The sequence below is a fragment of the Pelodiscus sinensis genome, chromosome 13, assembly GCF_049634645.1.
Source record: "Pelodiscus sinensis isolate JC-2024 chromosome 13, ASM4963464v1, whole genome shotgun sequence".
Lineage (NCBI taxonomy): Eukaryota > Metazoa > Chordata > Testudines > Trionychidae > Pelodiscus > Pelodiscus sinensis.
This window is the reverse complement of record NC_134723.1, coordinates 15,492,390-15,511,263: the sequence shown is the minus strand read 5'-3', so window position 1 is coordinate 15,511,263 and position 18,874 is coordinate 15,492,390. Positions and strand designations below refer to the sequence as shown.

Below are 18,874 nucleotides of genomic sequence, written 5' to 3'. Positions count from 1 at the left end.
TCTGCAGCAGACAGCTTGCGCTGGCACTCCCGCCCTGATGCCCCTCTCGCACCATGAGGAGAGGGGGAGTGGGGAAGAGAGCTTTGTGGACCCAGTCTAGATTGCGGGTGAAGGAAATGGCTCCATGTGCTGCTGCTTCCCCTCCCCCTGGCTGGGGAATGGAAGTGCAATAAACTGCTCACCTGAAGGCTTTCCCTGCTGCTCCCATTGGCCAGAATCATGACCAATGGGAGCAGCAGGGGGTAGTGCCTGGGAACAGTAAGAGGCCTGGAGCCAGGTAAGTACCCTCCACTCACTCCCTCCTCTTGCACCCCCTTCTCACCAAGACCCCCACCTACATCCCACTCCTGCACACAACCTTTCAGCCAGGAGGTGTCATCATCGGTGGCTGGCTGGTGGTCTGCAGAAAGGACTGCATTGAGCAGGGTGAGCTACAGGCCAAAATGTTTGAGAACCTCTGGTTTATATTTTGAGAAAAATCATCAGAGTAGGAATCTCAGTGCTCCACAGTTTTAATGCACAAAGCCCATTAATGGCAGAATCAATTACTATTGACTCCATCTGTTTCCAGGGGAAAAGAAACAAATCATGTGCACTTGTAGTTACTATGCCATAAAGAACCATAGCTTCATGTGACCCCCTGTATGCCAGTGAACGCTGACTTAATAAGGACGGCTCTTCTCAAGAGCTGCAAATACTATAGATTAAAGGGCTGTGAAATACTGTGGTAATAGCCATGTTCCATTTCCCATGTCTTAGTAAAACACTCTCTAGACACTACCATGAATAGAAAACTGTACGTTGTGTTCTCCATTTTAAATGTCATATTGAAACACCCACTGTAACCCTTTATAAGGTGCAGCTTTATTTTCACACAGATGTGTGCTCGAGTGCTTAAGTATAAAAGTGCAGCCTGATTACATTTGATATCTTTTTGTTTTGTATTATTCATATTTCTTTTCTTCTTCCTCCAACAACTGACTCGGAGAATTCACTCCTTCGATACTTGAGTGATGACAAGATCTTGGTGATCCAAGAAGAGCCTTTGACACAGAAAGACAACAAAAGAGACACAGGCCGCAGGTCAAGGAAAAAGGGCAAAAACACAAGTAACTTGAACTATCCAATTACCCCATCAATGTTGACATCTGCTGTTAGTGTCAGGCTTGAACCTGGGCAGCAAGATGTCCTGAATTTCTCACTAGCTGAAAGCAACACCGTTCCACTTTATCACGTAAGTTCATCAAATTTTTAAGTTTTAGTTCTTTTTTCTTAAGAGCCACTGGAATTAATATTGACATAGCAGAAATATGATCTTATATCTTACAGTATCATGTTGCATGGCAAGATTTCACAGTTCATTTTTTCACATCCATATCATAAGGTACAAAGCTCATCTGAAAATCATCTAGATCAGTATACTACATATACTACCTATACTGAACAACTGTTCTCTGTATTTTGGGCTGACATTTTTCATACAATCTAGATCAGTGTTTCTGAAAGTGTTCCATGGAATCACTCTCAGAAACACATTAACTGACCGCCCTGGTTTATTTACTGGCACTATGGCCACGGAGCCTTGCAGCTCCCATTGGCTCCATTTTGTCCTTTGCAGCCAAGGGGAGCCGCGGGAAGTGGCATGGGCCGGGCCACTTCCCGCTACAAAGGATGGCCACAAAGGATGAAACAGAGCCAATGGGAGCTGTGAGGCTCCATGGCCGTGGCGCCACTAAATAAACAAACCGGGGCAGCCAGTTAAATGTTTCTGAGAGTGATTCTGCGGAATACTTTCAGAAACACTGATCTAGATTGTATGAAAAATGTCAGTCCAAAATACAGAGAACAGTTGTTCAGTATAGGTAGTATTTGCAGCAGCATAAAATCTGCAGACACTGCTTGCCTAGCTAAGATGGGTATTAATGGCAGTGCAGATAGTGAGGCACATCTTAAGTGAATATGGTAGAGATAGGTGAGTACCCTGCACAGATCTCTACAGGCTCAGTAGTACCTCCCATACCTACATTGCTAAAAAGCTTGCTGCCACAATGAAAGATTCTGACAAAGGGGAGCCAGGGGAGGAAGATTCTGACAATAGCTACCTCGATCGAAGGTCACATTCTCCTGTATCTTGATTACAGTTAGTGAATTGTAGTTTTGACAGGTTAGATGGTAAAGGTAAAACCTAGAAGGGGACATAGGGTTTCCTTTAACCATCAACATATGAAAAAAATTGCTTTGTCTTCACTAACATTTTAGCACATTTAGTTGATTTCTGTCAGTTAACACATGTTTAAAACACATCTTTAATCCTAGTGAAGACAAGGACCACGTGACTTACTTAGTGGGATCTCTTCATTTCCAAGAGGATTGACTAAATCCCAAACTCTGCTCCCAGAACAATTGATGCCAAAAGAGATCTTCAGTTTCACCTGTAGTCATTGGGGCTATGTCTATACTACAGGGTTGTGTCTACATTGGCACGATCTTGCGCAAAAGCACCTGCTTTTGTGCCAAAACTTGCTGCCTGTCTACACTGGCCACGAGTTCTTGCACAAGAACACTGACGTTCTAATGTATGAAATCAGTGCTTCTTGCACAAGGACTATGATGCTCCCGCTCAGGAATAAGCCCTCTTGTGCAACTGTTCTTGCGCAAGAGACCAGTGTAGACAGGCAACATGAATTTCTTGCTCAAGAAAGCCCTCTGGTTAAAATGGCCATCAGAGCTTTCTTGCGCAAGAGAGCATTTACACTGACATGGATGCTCTTGCACAAAAGCACATCTCTTGCGCAAAGGCACATGCCAGTGTAGATGCTCTCTCCTGGAAGAGTTTTTGCACAATAACTCTTCTGCAAAAGAGTTCTTGCGCAAAATCATGCCAGTGTAAATGTAGCTCAGGAGTTTTGTGTAAGAAAATTTACAGTAAAACAGAAGAACAGAGGGCTTTTTGTGGTGTAGGTATACCTCTTTCTATGAGGAATAACTCCTTTTTGCATAAGATTTTTTGCGCAAAAAGGTGTATGTGGACGTTCTACAGGGGTTTCTTGTGCAAAAAGAGCCTATCAGGAAAAGCACACGTGCTCTTTTGGCAATCAGAACTTTCTTGCACAAGAGTGTCCATGCAGTGTGAATGCTCTCTTGTGCAAAAGCACATCGCTTTTGCGTTGTGCTTTTGAGGTGTGGACGTGCTTTTGCGCAAGAAGTTTTTGCAGAAGATCTCTTCTGCAAAAAGCTTCTTGCACGAAAACCCTGCAGTGTAGACAAAGCCTAGGTCAGCGTTTCATAAATTGTGTTCTGCGGCACACTGGTGTGCTGCGAGGCAGTCAGAGGTGTGCTGCGGAGAACAACAGAATTCAAAATGGCCACCCTTAAAGGGGCAGGTGACCTTTTTTTTTTATTTTTGCTCAATGACTTTCCCCTAAACTTTTTTTTTCTTTTCTTCTCAACAATATCCTTGATGTTCCTCATTAAAAAAAAATATTGTTTGGTGCTCCTCGGTCTTAAAAGGTTAAGGAACACTGGCCTAGATGAATCCAATAATGTACTTTGCAATATCTGAAAAGGTGGGCCTCCCCATGTTCTGAGTTTCTGAAGCATTCTCAATCATGGTGGATTGAGAGGTGTGTCCCCTGAAGTATGTGTTTTCTATCTTTTGATGAAGGAAAAACTGGTGAGAGGATCTGTGACAACCATTGCCTACTCCAGTTGTGAGATTCAGAACTGTTAAGCTTGTTGGATGGATGCCTCTGGAACTTCTCCAAATTTCAGACATGCTATCCAGAGATCCAGTGGTTCAGTCATTTAAACAAGCTCTCTCTCAAATCTTGGGCTGTAATCCTGGTCCTAATACATTTAATAGAGAAATTCACATTAATTTAAATGGAGTCTTGATTTCACCCTGGAGTTTAAGCACAAGGAACATGTGAATTGTCATCGTGGATCAGACTTGAAATCTATACAGACTTCAGAGTAGGCAGAAAAAGGATAAACTGCCACCCATAATAGGTCTCTTGCTTATCTCTTATGGTCACCCCTTTTAACATGGAGTTTAATATGCCTTCCACAACACTGTTGTTTCTGTTAATTATGAATATCCTTGATATTTATATGAATGCTCAGTCTGTTTTTGAATTGTATTAAGTTCCTGTATTTAATGACTTCATATGACAATGAGTTATATAGTCCAATTACACATTGTGAAAAAGTGTTTCCCTTTACCTGTTTTGAATTTCTCACCCTTTTAAATAACAAATAGTCTTGTAGAACCTTAAAGACTAACAAAACATTTAGATAGTATCACGAGTTTTTGTAGGCACAACCCACTTCTTCAGATGAATTGAATATCTCCATGTTCTTATATTATGGTGCTGAAAGAACAGGATACTGCTAATTTATAGCCCAGTCTAGCTTAGCAAACAATGTAGAAGCCCAGCCATATAGATATTGCTCAAATTGTGGCTATTTTTTTCAGAGTGATTTGCTTACTTAATATAGATGTAAAGAAAGTTACCTATTGGCAAGCTGTTCTATATGGGAGGAGGCTAGAACCTAAAAAGCGTAACAGACAAATGGGTGGGTCTTTCTGTTACGATATAAGGAAAGAGAAGCCCATTCTAGATGGCTGGCCCACTATGCAAAACCTAAGTATTTAAGGCAAAAACAAAATCTCCTTTGTTCTAAATTTGTCTGAGAGAGACTAATACATACCCAGAATGAATCACACTCATCCCTGATTGAACCTCACTGATATCATCGAAAATAAACCGGAGACAAATCTAGCCCTATGTTAAGCAGCATTGAAAATGAAGTTATTATGTACTTAGCACTTGTTTTGTAAAATTATTTTCCCAAACACTATTTCCATTAATATGTCTTATTTTAATTTAATCTTAACTCCATTGCTTCTACCTCCTTTATCAAATTCCCAGTATAGTACTCTGGCATGCACCAGCAGAATCAGTATTAGTAGACTGATTTTGTCATCACAAAGAAATTATCTTGCTTACTGAAACTGGGCAAAATGGTTGCCTCTGAAACGTAATTAAGTTATTTTGCATTGGATTTAGCTTTTTCTACTTCATTAGTCTTGGTAAACAAAGGACATTTAATTTAGACAATAGTGTCTATATGCATGAATATGCAATTCAAAGCGATGTTTTTGTTTTCCACTGGAACATGTATTGTAATCTTAAAATATATTCTAACAGGTTAAAAATTGACCACCATATGTTTAAGTAATATGACAGGGTTAGAACAGAAGGCTATAAAAAAAATAGTCCTGTTGGATTCCAGGAGGTGGGTGGACATTAGCATCTAAAGGACCACCCACCAGCCTATGGGGAGGGTCCACAGAGCCAAGAATGCCAAATGATTACTGGGGACAAATAAAGAGAAAACAGGGATGGGTATAGAGGTCATAGGATCAAAATGAGGGAACCAAAGAAGGACACCGAGCAAAGAACCCCGAACAGTGTCCACTGCCCCCCGAAGATCTCGAGAGAGACAGTGGATGCTGCCCAGTGGAACTCTGCCTGGATGAATGAACGGATACCAGAGCGGAGATAGGCCCCACAGTTGCAGGCCCCTCCTTTCTTAGGCTCTCCTGCATGATAAAGGGAGGACCCCACTCTCCAAGGACTCGGCCCAAATGCTGGCAAGGTCTGGACTGAGGATGCCCCAGAACACATGGTAGAACTCGGGGACTTATTGGTGAGCATGAGATAGAGGGCTTTCAAGAATTCGGCCAGAGAGAGAGGCAGGTCTAGCCGGTCCCTGTCGCTCGCACTAACTGTTGGGAGTTCATTCCAGAGGATTTTGCAGACATCTGGTTGGATCTGGGGAGAAAAGGGAGGTGTAGAAGACTCGAGTCCTCTCACACATCTCCACTAGATCTGTGAGGGGGGTGCCATCCTCTGCCAGAAGGCATATGATGCATTTTTAGCCCCCCTGTTTTTCTCCAGGGTGTAAAAGAAGTGGGAGCCATGATCCTGCTCCTGGAGTAGATGGATGCAAAAATGAACAAAGGCATCCCGGGCCCGAAGGTCATCTAGGGCTCGGAGTTCCTCTCACTTCTCCCAGTATGTTCCACAGAGGGATGGATCTCTGGGGCTGGTGGCCAGATACCTCTCTAGCTCTAAAACTTCCTGTTCCAACTGCTCTATCACCACATCCCTTCACGAGCTGGCCCCCCAGGAGTCGTTGCAGCAGAAGAGCTGCATGTACACCTTCCTCACATCCAAACACCACTGTGCCGAAGGACCAAGTGGTGGTCCAAGAACAGGGCTGGCTGAATGCTGGAGGAGTGGGCCAGAGAAAGACAACAATGAGAAAGAAAAATGCAGTCTAACTGGGAGTGAAACAATCATTGATCCTCCACCCGGACAAAAGTGAATGCAGTGTCTTTGTCTGGGTTGTGGTTGTGCCAGACATCCACCAGGGAGTGTTAGTCTATTATATCCCTGAGAACATCTGCAGCAGCCTGGCACTGCTCAGTCCCCATGTGGTCCCGTACCTTGAGGGAGCAATTGAAATCCCTACCCAGGACCAGGCACTGACGAGGATCCAGAGAGCTGAGGAATGCAGACGACTGCTGGAAGAAGCAGAGCTTCTCTGGACTGGATTTCAGGGCATAGATGTTAACAAAATTTAATGTCAGCCCCTCCACCCAAACCCAGAGGTGCAGTAGGCAACCCTACACAACCTCAGCAGTCCCCGGCACCTTGGGCTGTAGGTTCAGGATGAACAGGGCCAACAGATGGCTGAATAGACCCTGTCCCCCCACTCCAGCCACCAGCTAGCCTCAGCAGCTGGAGAGGTCTGCATCTCCTAGAGGAAGGAGAGCACCTTACAGATCCGGAGACCCACCCTACAGCCCCGGGTGTTCAGAGTGGCAAGGATGAATGGTGGCATTGAGAGGTCTGGAGAAGATCCTCATTGGCAGGAGTACAGGTAGTCTCTATTGGGCCCCGCAGCAAACTGTGACCATATCTAAATGTAAGCAGGCCATCACAGAAGCTGCAGGACTGATGGTAAGGCTGCAGCCTCCCACTGCTCAGTCCCTTTACCTTCCCTGCAAAATGGCCCGTACTGTCTGGAGGACAAGATGGAAGTCTCCTCAGCACTGAATGTCAAAAGCCACTTTGTTCTTGGAGCCACGGATGTCCTCCAAGAAACAGCACATCTCATCCTTCAGCATATCGGGTGTCGGGGCCTCAGGCCCTCAAACGTCTTTGGGCCAGACCCCTGTATGGTAATTAAGGAAATCCTATGCAAACACTTGGAAGGTAATAAAGTGATAGGGAATAGCCAGCATGGGTTTGTGAAGAACAAGTCATGCCAAACTAATCTGATAGCTTTCTTTGATAGGATAACGAGCCTTGTGGATAAGGGAGAAGCGGTGGGTGTCATATACCTAGACTTTAGTAAGGCATTTGATACAGTCTCGCATGATATTCTTATTGATAAACTAGGCAAATATAACTTAGATAGGGCCACGATAAGGTGGGTGCATAATTGGCTGGATAACCGTAGTCAGAGAGTTGTTGTTAACGGTGCTAAATCCTGCTGGAAAGGGATAACAAGTGGAGTTCCGCAAGGGTCTGTTTTGGGACCCGTACTGTTCAATATCTTCATCAATGATGTAGATATTGGGATAGAGAGTACGCTTATTAAGTTTGCAGATGATACCAAACTAGGTGGGGTTGCAACTTCTTTGGAGGATAGGGACATAATTCAAAATGACCTTAGCAAGTTAGAGAAATGGTCAGAGGTAAACAGGATGAGGTTTAATAAAGAGAAATGCAAAGTGCTCCACTTAGGAAGGAACAATCAGTTCCATACATACGAGATGGGAAGCGACTGTCTAGGAAGGAGCATGGCGGAAAGGGATCTAGGGGTCATAGTGGACCACAAGTTGAATATGAGTCAACAGTGTGATGCTGTTGCAAAAAAAGCAAATATGATTCTAGGTTGTATCAACAGGTGTGTTGTAAGCAAAACTCGTGAAGTCATTCTGCCGCTCTACTCTGCACTAGTTAGGCCTCAGCTGGAGTACTGTGTCCAGTTCTGGGCGCCACATTTCAAGAAAGATGTGGAGAAATTGGAAAGGGTACAGAGAAGAGCGACAAGAATGATTAAAGGTTTAGAGAACATGACCTATGAAGCCAGGCTTCATGAACTGGGCTTGTTTAGTTTGGAAAAAAGAAGATTAAGGGGGGACATGATAGCGGTTTTCAAATATCTAAAAGGGTGTCACAAGGAGGAAGGAGAAAATTTGTTCCTCTTGGTTTCTGAGGACAGGACAAGGAGTAATGGGCTTAAAGTGCAGCAAGGGAGGTTTAGATTGGACATTAGGAAAAAATTCCTAACTGTCAGGGTGGTCAAATATTGGAATAAATTGCCAAGGGAGGTGGTGGAATCTCCCTCTCTGGAGATATTTAAGAACAGGTTAGATAGACATCTGTCAGGGATGGTGTAGACGGAGCTTGGTCCTGCCTTGAGGGCGGGGGGCTGGACTCGATGACCTCTTGAGGTCCCTTCCAGTCCTATTATTCTATGATTCTATGGGCCCCATAACCAACTGACATAGGAAAGCAGGGACCCTGAAGTCCCTGCTGCGATTATGGTAGGGGCAGTGACAGAGGGAGAACAGTTCCAGACATGATGGGAGTGAGAGAAATGAAAACTGCCTCCTCGGGGCCAACGCCAGAACTAAACATGGCAACCCAGGAGTGGCAGCATTAGGGTAAGGGGAAGGAAAGAGGACAGAGAGAGGAGGAAGAGGAATAAGGGGAGTAGAGGGAGAAGGTGGAGGGGGACTAGGAAAAGGAGTTAGAGGAAGGGGAATAGGAGGAGGAGTAGAAAATTTGGTTGGTGGAGGGTTGAGCAGGGAACAGGGGTAGGACAGGAGCTGAGAGTGGAAACAGGGTCAGCAGCCTCGGCAGAAGAGGCACCGGGATGAAGTGCCTCCTCACAGGGCAGAGGATCTGTAGTGATGGTAGGGGAGGTTAAAATCTCCCCAGCGCCAGGCCCCAGGGCCACAGAGGTCCCAGCATCAAAGGTCCCAGCACCAGGGGTCATGTGGAACAACGGGAACTCCTGCCCACTTGAAGCACCCAGGGTCTCTATGGCCATGGCCAAAATGCTGCTGATGGCTGAGCAGATGGTCGCTCCCTGGGGCAACTTGGAGGCAGGGAGAGGGGGGGATAGCAGGTCAGAAGGAAAAAGAGAAGGGAGCTGTCATCCCTCCAGCACAAGATAAACTCCCTCTGAGGCAGCTGGGGTCAAATCCAGGGCCTCAATCTCCAATCCATTTTCATCTCATCCAATTTACAAACAGGCTGACAAATTATACCTGATTCCCTAAGTAGGGTTTTCTTATTTTCATGTTCACCTCCCTCTAATTCAGTTATGGTTCAAAGAGTCGGATTTGTTTACTGAAGAAAAGAGACGACTGAGAGGGGACATTGCAACAGCTTTCAAACAGCTAAAAGGGTGTTATAAGGAGGAGGGAGAACATTTTTTTCTCTTTAACCTCTTATGATAGGACAAGAATCAGTGGGCTTAAATTGCAGCAAGGGAGATTTACATTGGAGATTAGGAAAAGCTTCCTATCAAGGTGGTGAAGCATTGGAATATATTTTCTAGGGAAATTGTGGAATCTCCATCACTGGAGATTTTTAAGAGCACGTTAGACAAACGTATGTCAGGGATGATCTAGATCAGGGCTGGGCAAAAGGCTGTCAGCGCACCACAAACAGCCCACCAAGCACTTTGATCCAGCCTGCGGCAGCTCCTGGCTCTGCTGCTAATGCATTGCCTGGGAGGTGTGAGCCCTTTCAATTGCTTTTATTTAAAGGGCTCCTGTCTTCTTTAAATATCAGCAATTGAAAGGTCTTGTGCCAGCCTGGCGGCCCTCAGGCTATCCATTAGTGGCAGAACCCAGGAGGCACAAGCCCTTTCAATTGCTTTTATTTATGGGCTCGCATCTGCTGGGTGGCTGTTACCACCTTGCCTGATGGCCTCCAGGAAGGCATGAGCCCTTTAAATAGAAGCAATTCAAAGGACTTGTGTCTTCCGGGCAGCTGCCAAGCAACGTGGTAGAAGCTGCCTGGCAGGCGCAAACTCTTTTCATTGCTGCTATTAAAGGGCTTGCAACTCCTCGAGCAGGAGCCAGGAGCCCTTTCAATAGCAGCAATTGAAAGGGCTCTCCTGGATCATGGCTGTCTTGTCGCGTCCCCCTCCCCAGCCAGTCATGTCCTGGGGACAGGGGAGTGCACAAAGTCTCCTTGTCCTACCAGGGGCACACGGCACCAGAGGGAATTGCCAGCTGTTCAAAACAGCTGGCAGTTCTCTCTAGGCACTGCATATCCCTGGCAGGGGCTAACACTTCACATGCTTTCCTGCAACTAGGTCAATCAGAGATAGTGGGCAGTGAAGTCTCCTGGCCCTGCCCTTCCGCTGAGGCCCCGCCCCTTCCAGGGTGGCCTGCAACCACTTGAGAAATCATTGAAGGGGCCCCCCTTCAAAAATTATTGCCCACCCCGATCTAGATTTTGCTTGATTTGCCATGAACTCAGAGGACTGGTTTTGATAACCTCTCAAGTTCCCTTCAGTTTTAGCATTCTGTGATTCTATTCAAGGGAATATTCAGGTTGTTTCCAGTGAAAATCAATTCATTTCTCAACAGGAAGGAAGGTTCTTTTACCCAGAACCCTAATGATTTCATATCATAGTTTGAACAATAGAAATTTGACAGATTTAGAAAATTATTGTTTTGTTGAGGTGACACATGTTTTAATTCTAGGAAGCAGTACACTAGAAAAGTTAGCTTGAAGTGGGCAAAATGTTATATTGGTGTCCAATGAGGGTGTTATCCCAGTCTTGACTTCTGTTCATTACACTGTAAAACATTTGTTTCATTTAAAAACTATGGGTTTGCCTGTCCACTCACTTAAGGTCTATTTAGCATTGTTAGTAGCTTTTAATATTCATATTGACAGTCAATCTATTTCCTCACACTTCTTAGTCAAAATATTTGTAAAAAGTTTATTGAATTTGTATCCACCAGGATGAAACCCATTTCTCCTTCAAGTGGTTTCCCTGTGGGTGCTCCGCTCAGGTATTAGTGTGCTCTTGTGCTGGCAATTAGAGATGTTTAAACCTAGCAGTGCCTAACCATGCCATGCATGAGCAACAGCCCATCAGCTGCATGGCCATATCCACCTCAGTAATACCAACCTCAGTGACCGCCCTAGGAACTATAGGGCCAATATCACTCTCAACCATCACATCAGCACTGATCCTATTAGTCAGCTGTAGCTACCCAATGAGAACATCAGCAAAGTCTCCACAGACTACTCAATTGTCTCCAACTCATCCTCTACCCTCACCGTCAGCCATGACTCAGATGGTCCTGTAGGGGAAGATGATGACTTACATCAGTCGGATTCAGATAGTAAGTCTCCACTACAGCAGTCCTAGTTGTCCCCCAACAAAGCGATATTTCCATCTTCCTCTTCTCCTCCAACCAAGGATCTGAAATAATTTCAGCAAATATCCAAAAGGGTAGCACAGTCACAAGACATAGCCCTACAAGAGGTGCAAGAAAAGCAGCACAAGCTGCTAAGAATTCTACAGCTCAACACATCCTCCAAGACAGCACTACTCATAAATGAAGACATCGGAAACCATATGGCGAACACCAGCCTCTATACTACCCACCAACTGTAGGGCTGATAGAAAATACTTTATCCTAGCTAAGGAGATGAATTTTCTTTTTTCTCACCCCCAGCTAAACACAGTTCAAATCAATGCCCCAGGACAAGGAGCACAAAAGGCTTGACATTTTTCATCAGCTACACTCCTGTTGAGAATTTCGAATTATATGGCCCTCCTGGCTAATTATGATTATACCAGCTACTAAACAGCTGGCCAGAACAAAGGAGGCCTCAGCTACAGTCCATCATGAAAGAGGGCCAATTCTTTGCCCACCTGGCACTCCAAGTGTCAATGGACATAGCAGATACGGCAGCCCAATCAACCACAATGGCAATCGTTATGCATCAGGCTTCTTGGCTGCAGTCATCTGGTGTTCTCAGGGAACTGCAAACCAAAGTGAAGGACTTGCCTTTTGGCAGGGCTCAGCTTTTCGCAGTGAAGACCAATGAAGTACTCCAGTCAATTAAAGATTCACGCATAACCCTTCGGACACTCAGAATGTATAAGCCGCTCAATAAGAGGAGGAGATACACCCCATACCAGAGATCTAGGAATACCTCCTACTAGAGGCAACATCAGAGGCCATTTGACAACAGGTCTAAACAACGGACCAATAGAAGGTCACAACATGCTCAAGCATCCACACCCCAATCTGCTGCACCCAAGCAGCACATTTGAAGGTATGGTCAAGAGCATGAACAACCACCCTCTAGATCCAGTGCATACCATCCACACATTCCACCATCAGTTGAGACCCTTTTACCACCAATAAGCTCTCATCACTATGGAGCCTCAAGATTATAAGGACTGGCAACACCATCCCCTTTATGCCTATGCTCCCTACCCACCTTCCTTCCCCATGCCTCTTAAGGAACCCCTCTCATGAGCCCTTTCTACAAGCAGACACTCAAAAACTATTCCTAGGGTACATAGAGCGAGTTCCACCAGAGTTTCATGGAAGAGGGTTCTATTCCAACTATTTCCTCACTTTCAAAAAGACAGGGGGATGCAGGCCGATCTCAGATCTCAGGAAACTTAACAAGTTCTTACACAACAACAAGTTCAAGATGGTAACTTTGGGAACCATCCTTCTGGCACTGGATATGGGGGACTGGTTCTCATCCCTTGACCTCCAAGATGCATATTTTCATATAACAACACACCCGGCTAAGAGGAAGTTCCTCCAGTTCACGGTGGGCAAAGAACATTACAGGTATCATGTCTTCCCCTTTGGACTGTCGATAGCACCACGCATGTTTTCGAAGACCTTGGTCACAGCCTTCCACAAAGTGGGGAGTTATCATATTCCTGTACCTTGATGATTGCTTGGTCAAGGGGTCTTCTCTACAACACACAATGACCATGACAGATCTTACCTGAGACATTTTTATTCACCTGGGTCTTTTAATAAACAAACAGAAATCTATTCTGGATCCCACCCAGAGAATAGAATTAATTGGAGCAGCACTGGATTCTATGGTGGCCAGAGCATTTCTCCTTCTGAGCCATTTTCAGACCCTGTGTGACGTTGTACAAAATATTCTACAGGCCCCAGTGACAACTGTCTGCACATACCTACAGGCCCTACGGCACATGGCGGCCATGACCTTCTTGATATCCCTCACGAGTCTGCACATGAGATGCCTACACACCTGGTTGGTGTCAATATATATTCCCAACTGACATAGCCTCACCAAACAGATTACCCCCAAAGTTAGTGATGACATTGCTGCAATGGTGGACCTGCCCACTAGCCAACTGTCTTCTGTCCAGAGTGACCTTCCATTGCCCAGACCCCTCCCGGATAATCAGTACAGATGCTTCCTTTCTAGGCTTTGGTGCTCACTGCGGATAGCACACAGTGCAGGGCAGATGGTCATACCAAGACACAAGACTGCACATCAATATTTTGGAATACCAGGTGGTCCACAATGCTTGCCTGCATTTCCTACCACTCATCCAAAGCCATACCATTTGTCTTCTCATGAACAACACTCCATGAATGCATTATATTAACAGATGGGGGTGCTCGATCACGCTCACTATGTGCCGAGGCAATCAGGTTCTAGAACTGGTGCATGAAAAGCAAAATTACACCAACTGCAATGTACATACCAGGTCAACAGAATACTAGAGCAGATGAACTGATCAGAAAATTTTCTCAACAGCATAAGTGGGAGTTCAGCCTCAAAATCATCCTATTTTTCAACAGTGGAGGTTTCCAGGCATAGACCTCTTCACCAAAAATGTCCCCACTTCTGCTTCTGAGCAGGCCAGGGCAAATATTCCCCAGGAGATGCTTTCACTATACAATGGAGAGCTCCATTCACCCCAATTCCCCTGATCTCCAGGGTAATCCACAAGATCCAGACAGACTGAGTGAAGATCATCCTAATAGTGCCATATTGGTTGAGACAGCATTAGTTTCCTTATGTCAATTACCAAGCCCATTCCCCTTCCTATCACTTCCCATTGCTAACTCAACCCAATGGACAAACATACCATCTGAACCCTCAGACTCCGTAGCTCACAGCCTGGTTTCTCTGTGGTTCCAGAATGACAAACTTACCTGCTCCCAGAGAGTGAAACAGATTCTCCTCAGCAGTCATCACACTTCTGTGAGGTACACCTATCAAAATAAATGGAAAAGGTTTCAGGAAAGTTGCAGTCAGCGCCATCTATGAGCACATACCTCCTCAATACTTACCATATTCAAATATTTAATGGACCTCAGCAATGCGGGGCTCTTCATCAGCTCCATAAGAGTCCATCTCTCTGCTATCGTGGTCTTCTATGACCTGGTAAATGATGTCTCGGTGTTCGCTCACCTGATCACCATGCGGTTCTTAGCCAGCCTATCAAAAGCATGTCCACACATAAGCCCACTGGTCCCATCATGGGATCTAAACCTTGTGTTGGACTCATTGACAAGACCATCTTTTGAACTTTTAGCGATGGCCTCAATGCAACACATGGCCATGAAGGCATCCTTCATTGTCACTATCATATCTGCACAATAGGTAGGTGAGACTGTAGCCCTCATGTCAAGTCCACCCTATACACTTTTCATCAAGAACAAGATTATCCTCAGACCTCAGTTTTTAGGTAGTTTCTGACTTCCATATCAACAAGCCCATTTACCATCCCAAACCACATGACTCCCCGAAGGAGGTGACATTACACACCCTCAATACAAGAAGGACTAAGTCTTTCAGAAAATCTAATAGACTTTTTATATTCACATCCAGTCCTACTAAGGAAACAGCTGTCTCCACACAACACATATCCAGATGGATATCAAGTTGCATAAATACTTGCTACAGACTTCGAAACAGAGCCACTGCAACTAGTCACTGCCCATTCTACCAAAGTGATGGCTGCATCAATTGCCTTTTTATGCAACGTACCACTAGCCAACATCTGCAGGCCAGCTACATGCTCTTCCTCACATACTTTCACACAACATTATGCACTTCAGCAAGGACCAGTTCTTACCACATCTGTGGGTGACATCATCCTTGCTTCTTCTAGCAGATGACTCCAATGGCCCACCGCCACCACTGTGGCTACTGCTTTTCAGTCTCCTGAGTGGAGCGCCTACAGGGACAATACTCAAAGGAAAAGAAGAAGTTGCTCACCTTGTGCAGTAACAATGGTTCTTTGAGATGTGTGCCCCTGTGGGTGCTCCACTACCCTCCCTTCCTCCCCTCTACTCTGGAGTCAATTATAATATTTCTGGTAGAAAAGAAATGGAGGGAGACTTGCACCACACGCACAGCTAACAGACAAAAACAGTGCAAGACAGCTGCTGCACATGTGCAGCACAAGAAAGTACTGATGGGATAAAAATCTCTGTTCACTGGTGCAAGGATTCACCAACACCTGAGTGGAGCACCCTCAGGAACACACATTTCAAAAAAACATTGTTACTGCACAAGGTGAGTAATTTCTTCCTTTAAATTTATGTCACCCCCCCCCCACCTTTGAACTTTTCTTGAGTGTTTCTTTATGCTATCATGTACCAAAAGCATCCGTCTGCTATGTACATTGGACAAACATCTCAGACACTTAGTCAAAGGATCAATGCCCACAAAACAGATATTAGACAGGATCACAAAGAAAAAACAGTTTCCTGCCATTTCAACCAGCAAGGACATTGTCTCAATGACTTGATTGCCTGCATCCTGCTTCAAAGGCCTTTTAAGACTACACTTGAAAGAGAAACCTCTGAACTGTCATTCATGCTTAAATTCGACACTTTACACTTAAGTTTGAATAAAGACTCTAATTATCTTACCCATTACAAAGATAGCTTCTCCAATTATCACCTCTAATATCATTAGCTCACAGACATTTACTCCCCCCCCCACCCGTCCCCCTTCTTTTCTGAAATTAGATTTGTCCTTTTCATATGTGTTCATTTTTTTAATTGTATCCTTTGGTATATATGGTTGTGACAATTTTCTTCCACTATTTGATCTGAGGAAGTGGGTCTGGCCCACGAAATCTCATCACCTAATAAACCATCTTGTTAGTCTTTAAAGTGCTACATAGTCCTGTTTTTTGTTTTTATAAGGACTCCCCAGTTTCCTTTCTAAAGTAATTTTGGTCTTTCATGTAAATTGAGTGTATTAATTTACCAGTTATTTACCCAAACCATGCACATAACATTAAATCCAAGTTACTCAGATGTATACATAATGGGCCAAAGCAGAATCCCAGAAACAATTTGATACTTTTTTGGAGTTTTAAATTCAGATTGAATGGCTCAGAAACTTGGCTTGTTATAATCAATGCTGTAGTGGTCCGTCTGCCTTACTGTAGTGGTGGTAATTCGATGTAGTCTTCTTTTCACAGTCTTTGACAATCTTTAAATTACATGACTCTTGTCTCTCTCTTCCTGCCAGACCCCTGACATGGAGCTGGTTGGTACTGTAAGCAGTATTGCTCTTTAGTACAGTAGGGAAAATATTTACAGTAGTGCCTGACTTCTAGGGAAAACATTAATTAGTGATGACTTATTTGAAAGGTTGGCAATCCATAGAAATCTTTAAAAAGCAACCCAGGCTAAATCAGTAAGGACCCTTGAAATATGCTGTGTTCTTAAATCATTTATTCTTAGATACAAATTCCAGATATTTTCAAACAGAGAACTATCTTATATAATGTCTTGTATTAGCAGGCTTGGATTTGTACTACTGTGATCTGCTCAGAGGTATCAGAACCATGTATCTATCATAATACCAGCCCAATCATAATTATAGCTAAAAGCTTGTCACATTAGAAGTCATTTTTTTGGAGCAGGGAGGAGTTCTGAATTTCATTCCAGGAAGTTCCTTGTTTTCATAGGCTGCGACTAGACTTGCAAGTTTTTCCGCAAAAGCATTTGCTTTTGAGGAAAAACTTGCCAGCTGTCTACACTGGCCGCTTGATTTTGTGCAAAAGCACTGACGTTCTACTGTCCGAAATCAGTGCTTCTTGCGCAAATGCTTTGACATTCCCGTTCGGGCAAAAGCCCTTTTCCGGAAATGTTTTTGTGCAAGAGGGCCAGTGTAGTCAGCTAAAAACTGTTTTGCGCAAAAAAGCCCCGATGGCGAAAATGGCGATCAGAGCTTTCTTGCACAAAACCACGTCTAGATTGGTACGGACGCTTTTCCGCAAAAAGTGCTTTTGCAGAAAAGCGTCCATGCCAATCTAGATGCTCTTTTCCGCAAATGCTTTTAACGGAAAACTTTTCCGTTAAAAACATTTGCGGAAAATCATGCCAGTCTAGACGTAGTCATAGTGTTTAGGAAAGTGACAACCACATTATGGGATTAATATTAGACTCCTATTATTTGAACATATATTTTTATTATTTAATATCTCAGTAGGCATGTATTGGAAAAAGTCATACGCAGGCTAATAAAACCTTCCAGGTCTCGTATAATGTAAGAAAAGAAAAGCTGTCACTTAACAGCAAGTCATTTTAAATGATTGACTAGAAGTTACTGCCCACTAGGAAGTCTTCATATTCCAGCTGAGCTTCTTTTATTCCTTTTTTGGCCTCTTTACAGTTTGGTCTTTTGTAAATTCATATTTTCATTACATCCATAGTAAGAAATATTCTGTAGTAAACCAAAGCAGGGCAATACTATAAGAAAATACACTGAGGAAATATGTTTTCAGCAGTTGGTTAGAAGCAACTGTGCACTGCAGTTGGAAGCCATGGTTTCCTAAATTACACAGGTTAAAATAATAAAAAGGCACTTTAACAATGGATATAGAAATCTGAGAATAAATTTACTTTTCCCAGTATAAGACTGTGATTGATACTGCTTGAAACCAGGTACAAATAACATCTGAAGAGACTACATCATTTTATAATCCTGCCACACTGTCACATAAACTGTATTTCATACATAATCTTACCAATTACTGTGATGAAAGGAAACACATCCACTCTTTATAAAATTATTATTAATGGCCTGTAACGCTATATAGCAAGCTATATTGTTAGATGGTTACAAGGTATATTCTTATAAGGCCTGAAACAATGATTGTTCTAAGTACAATAAAATGTCCATTTTCAGTATCATAATATTTCTACTCATAGACTCATAGACTTTAAGGTCAGAAGGGACCATTATGATCATCTAGTCTGACCTCCTGCACAATGCAGGCCACAGAATCTCACCCACCCCCTCCTAGAATAATCCTCTCATCTATATCTCAGATATTGAAGCCTTCATATACTTTGAAGACCCCAAGATGAAGAGAATCCTCCAGCTGTGATCTGTGCTCCATGCTACAGAGGAAGGCGAAAAACCTCCAGAGCCTCTGCCAATCTACCCTGGAGGAAAATTCCTTCCCGACCCCAAATATGGCGATCAGCTAAACCCTGAGCATGTGGGCAAGACTCTACTGTTTGAGTCACTGTCATATTATGACATGCAGAACTAAGAATTCCTGGGGCTTGGTCCCTGCAGCCTCATTTCTGCTATGGCAATCCAGCTACATTGCGCAGAGGTGTAAAAAACCGACATCCCTGAGTAACATACTTAAGCTGATCTAATCCCCAAGGTAGACAGCAAGAAGTTGGTGGAATAATTCTTCCATTCAGTTAGCTAGTACCTCTCAGGGAAGTAAAATATTTACACTTAAAAGAGACCCT

At 43.9% G+C, this 18,874-nt stretch overlaps 1 long non-coding RNA gene across 1 annotated transcript; it reads right to left on the bottom strand.

Moving 5' to 3' along the window:
- Positions 1-757: 757 nt before the first annotated feature.
- On the bottom strand, positions 758-16,023 carry LOC112544521 (uncharacterized). The gene is made up of 4 exons (XR_003087853.2): positions 15,217-16,023; positions 14,429-14,576; positions 14,291-14,350; positions 758-1,043 (listed from the first exon to the last, which is right to left on the bottom strand). It is a non-coding gene; the product is annotated as an uncharacterized LOC112544521 (long non-coding RNA).
- Positions 16,024-18,874: the final 2,851 nt, after the last annotated feature.